Below are 4923 nucleotides of genomic sequence, written 5' to 3'. Positions count from 1 at the left end.
TATGTCTATTGCGCCATGGCTTTCCGTTACTGTCGCGGACATCTGAAGTGCCAGAGTTTCTTGGCGTGTTGCTACTGTGAGCCAGCCAGCTGTCCTCGCCCGCGCAAAAGCGGGTCATGAGTGTCGTGAGGGCCGGCATGGACTTTGGCTTTTCCTGGTCGAGGTGTCGGGCGAGCCACTAGTCGCAGATATTATGCTTAAAGGCCGCCAGGGCCTAGGCGTCCGGACAGTCGACAATTTGGTTCTTTTTAGTTAGGAACCGAGTCCAGAATTTCCTGGCTGACTCTCTGGGTTGTTGGGTAATGTGACTTAAGTCATCAGCATCCGGTGGTCGCACGTAAGTGCCTTGGAAGTTGTCGACGAATGCATCTGTCGGATGTTGGGTTCCGGCAGACCCTTGAGGTTCGAACTCTGGGATGCGCACGAAGATCTCTCCTCTACCAACTCACATCCCAAAGCCTCGCAAAGAATCTAGGCTAGAAAGATGAACACACAAGGGACACGAGGTTTATACTTGTTCAGGCCACCATTTTGGTGCAATACCCTACTCTAGTGTGTGATGTGATGGATTGCCTCAGGGGCTGATGATGAACAATACAAGGGAAGAACAGCCTCGCGAGGGGTGTTCTTGTGGTGGTGTGGATGAACTGAATCCAAGCTGCCCTATCCTTTGGTGGCTAGCCCTATATATAGAGAGGCCCTGGTCCTCTTCCCAAATACTAAGCGGGAAGGGCGCCAACAATTGGCCATTTTGAAGGGGAACATCTAGTACACTTATCCTGACTAAAGTTGGTCTTCGACTACCAAAGACTCTGACGATGACGCCGTCTTGGGCTCCACGGTGACCTCCATCCTGCCGCTCTGCTCGTCTTGGTCTTGTTGCACCAAAACGGTAGCCTTTTCCTGATGCCTTGGCCTGTGCTTGCTCCCTTTGCACCAAAGAGGAAACAAGGACACTATGCAGGCCTCCAGCTTCTTCTTGAAGGTCCTGGTTTTGAGGCCCTTCAGGTCCTCCGCGTTGGGTCGCTCGGCCTGACCGTTGCTCCGAGGGTGTGCTACTGAAGCGTAGCATATCTGCGTTCCAAGATTAGCACAGTACGTTTTAAAGAGATTGTTGGTGAACTGCAAACCATTGTCGGTGATGATGCGGTTAGGCACCCCGAATCGGTTCACGAGGCCCTTGATGAACTTGACTGCGGAGCCTGCTGGGATGGTGCGGACAGCTTCCACCTCAGCCCACTTGGTGAACTTGTGACGGCAACGTAGAGGTAGCGGTAGCCCCCTGGAGCCCGAGGAAACGGGCCCAAGATGTCCAGCCCCCAAACCACGAACGGCCATGAGAGGGGTATGGTCTGCAGGCCCTGAGCTGGCTGATGGATCTGCTTGGCGTGGAATTGGCAGGCTTCGCAAGCCTTCACCAGCTCGACGGTGTCATTGAGTGTTGTGGGCCAGTAGAACCCGCTGCGGAACGCCTTGCCAACGAGGGTTCGTGATGATGAGTGGTGCCCATAGTCTCCACCGTGTATGTCTGCCAACAGCTCCTTCCCATGTTCCCTGGAAATGCAACGTAGGGATACCTCCTTCGGTCGCTTCTGGTAAAGCTCTTCATCTTGAATGCAGTATGACGTGGCTTGTCGCGCTACGCGTTCTGCGTCTTCATCCTTTTCCGGCAAGTCCCTTGCGCCAAGTAGCTCTTGAGTTCCACGGTCCAACATACCTCCTGAGGCTCCAGTGCCAGGAGCAAGCATGCTCCTGAGGTTGGTCCACAGGCCGGAGCTCCCGAGGCAGTCGGCTGAGGGAGCTCCTCCTAGGGTTGAGCTGCTCCTGATGGTGGTGGCACTGCTGAGGGTTTAAAGAGCCTCTCTTCGAAGACTCCGGGTTCCTGAGGCAGCCACCTGGATGCCCTTTTCGCGATGTCGTCAGCTTCCTAATTGGTGCCGCGGGGCACATGCTGCAACTCGAAACCCCAAAACTGCTTCTCAATTTTGCGAACCTCTGTTAGATAAGCCTCCATGTGCTCATCCTTCGGCTCATACACCTTGTTGGAGAAGTTGACGAGGTGTTGTGAATCGCCTTTGATGACGAGGCGCTTTACCCCCAAGGCCACCGCAGCTTTCAGGCCCGCTATCAGCCTCTCGTATTCTGCTATATTGTTGGAAACCTTTTCTCCATGCTGGAAACAAAGTTGCACGGTGTAGTAGAGCCTGTCCTGAGTGGGGGATATGAGCACCGCACCATCCCCCACGCCATGTCGCGAGAAAGCTCCGTCAAAGTACATAACCCAACCGTCCGGTGCCTCACTTCCTGGAGAGAGCGACCGGTCCTCGCCTGCCTCAAGTCCTGGCGCCTCTGTCCATTCTACCACAAAATATGCAAGTGCAGCTCCCTTAACGATCCTAGTCGTGCTGAACTCCAACTGAAACACTTACAGTTCGATGTTCCATTCAGCGACCCTTCCCACTGAGTTGGGACTCCTGAGCACCCTTTCCAACGGGTATGCTGAGATGAACTTGATTGGATGACCCTGGAAGTAGTGTCGCAGCTTCTGTGAGGCCACTAACAGCGCGAGCAGGAGCTTCTGAGGCATGGGGTACAGCGCCCTTGCGTCCCTCAGCATTGTGCTGACGAAGTACACGGGATGCTCGACGAGGCCGGGCGCAGCGAGGGAGTCCGCACCCTTCGAGGAGTCAGGCGTCTCCTGAAGCGCAAGAGTCCCCAGCTCTTGACAAACTAATGGAGCCCCCTCAGCCGCGAGGATGCCTCCTTGCTGAGGCTGACTTGTATCTGCTGAGGGCGTGACCCTTGAGGGGACTTCCAGCCCTGGGGTTGCCGCAACTGGTGCGGTCTTGGTCCAGCGCTCCTCCCGGACGGCCACCAGAGCTGCGCTGGCGGAGTATGGTGTGGCGGCGAGATAAAGCACCAGGGGCTCCTGTGAGCGTGGCGCTACCATCACTTGAGGGCTGGTCAGGTATTTCTTGAGATCTTGAAACGCTTCGTCAGCCTCTTGAGTCCATTCGAACGGGCCCTTCCTCTTCATTAGCTTGAAGAAGGGAAAAGCGTGTTCCCCTAGCTTGGAGATGAAGCGACCTAGCGCAGTTACCCGCCCGGTAAGCTTCTGCATTTCCCTGAGGGTTTGCGGCGGACTCATGTCTTCAATTGCCTTGACCTTCTCCGGGTTAGCCTCGATCCCTCTGTGGGACACGAGGAAACCCAGAAGCTTGCCAGAGGGAATACTGAACACACACTTCTCTTGGTTGAGCCGCAAGTCCACTTCACGCTGGCTCGCGAAGGTTTCTTCCAGGTCCTGTATCAGGGTCTTCGCATCCCGAGACTTTACCACTATGTCATCGACATAAGCCTCAGTGTTCCTCCCGAGCTGTCGGCCTAATGCAATGTGCATCAGCCGTTGGAAGGTTGCGCCCGCGTTACGCAATCCGAACGGCATGCAAGTGTAGCAGTACACCCCAAACGGGGTCGGGAAAGCCGTCTTCTCCACATCTTCGACCGCCATCTTGATTTGGTGATAGCCTGAGAAGGCATCCAAGAAGCACAGCAGGTCGCACTCAGCAGTAGAGTCGGCGATCTAGTTGATCCGGGGGAGCGGGAAGGGATCCTGTGGGCAGGCCTTGTTGAGGTTGGAAAAATTGACGCACATACGCTCCTCCCCCCCCCTTCTTCGGCACAACGACAGGGTTCACCAGCCACTCCGGATAGCGAACCTCGCGAATGACTCCCACGGCCTCCAACTTGCGGGTTTCTCGGATGATGAAAGTTTGCTTCTCGGTGGACTGTCGCCTTGCCTTCTGCTTCACTAGGTCTACGCTGGGACAGACGTTCAGGTGATGCTCGATCACCTGCCTGGGGACTCCTGCCAGTTGTTTGGGTTCCTACGTGAACACCTCCTTGTTCACGCGCAGGAACTTCACCAGGGCCTCCTCTTGCTCGGGATCTAGATTGGCGCCTATGGTGAAGATGGCGCCGGAGGACCCATCCTCGTTGACTGGTACTTGCTTGGTCTCTGCTTTGTCTTGGGTGAATAGCTGCTTCTTCTTGGTGGGTGCAGCCCCCTTAGCCTTGAGGGGATCGGCATTGGCGGGCTGCACTGCTGCGGCTGCCTTGAAAGCAAGCTTGAGCGCCTGCAGGGCATCTTTTACATCTCCGGCTATGGTGAGGACACCACTGCCCCCGGGCATTTTCATTAGGTTGTAAGCCAGGTGGGTTGCTGCCATGAACTGGGCCAAAGCCGGGTAGCCGAGGATGGCGTTGTACGGGAGGCTGATGTGGGCGACGTCGAAGTCGACCAGCTCCGTGCGGAAGTTGGCTTGGGTCCCGAATGTCACCGGGAGGCGGATCTGCCCCAGAGAGCCGGTGGGGCTTCCCCCTACGCCCCAGAAGGGCTGGCTGCGTCGGAGTCGCTCTAGCGGCACGTGGAGGAGGCTGAAGGCCTCGATCGAGAGCACATTGAGGCCAGCTCCACCGTCGACGAGGGTCCTGGCGACGGCCACCTGGCAGATGGTAGGAGTACACAGCATCGGGAGTGCGCCCGAGCAGGCAGTGTTGGCGGGGTAATCATCCAAGCTGAAGGTCAAGTCGGCCTTGGGTGACGCCCAACCCGGAGGAGCTAGGTGGCGAGTCAGGGCAGCATCGACCTGGTGGACGAACAGCTTGATGTGGCGACTCGTGGGTGGGGCTTGCGAGCCACCAAGGAGTGCCGCGATGACCGAGAACGCCGGTGCTGCGTGATGGGCGAGGAAGAGGCCGCACAGCTCCTCCCATGAGTCCACTGAAGACGTTGGCAAGTGGAGCAACCACATGCGCGGGACGCCGGTGAGCGCCATGGGCAGCTAGTTGGCCATGACCCGGTCATCGCCCCTGGCCTTGAGGATGGCCTCCTCATATGCTAGTAGGAAAGCTAGCGGATCT

Source organism: Triticum aestivum, chromosome 7B (genome assembly GCF_018294505.1).
Source record: "Triticum aestivum cultivar Chinese Spring chromosome 7B, IWGSC CS RefSeq v2.1, whole genome shotgun sequence".
In the NCBI taxonomy this organism is placed as follows: domain Eukaryota; kingdom Viridiplantae; phylum Streptophyta; class Magnoliopsida; order Poales; family Poaceae; genus Triticum; species Triticum aestivum.
This window is presented reverse-complemented; position numbering follows the sequence as displayed.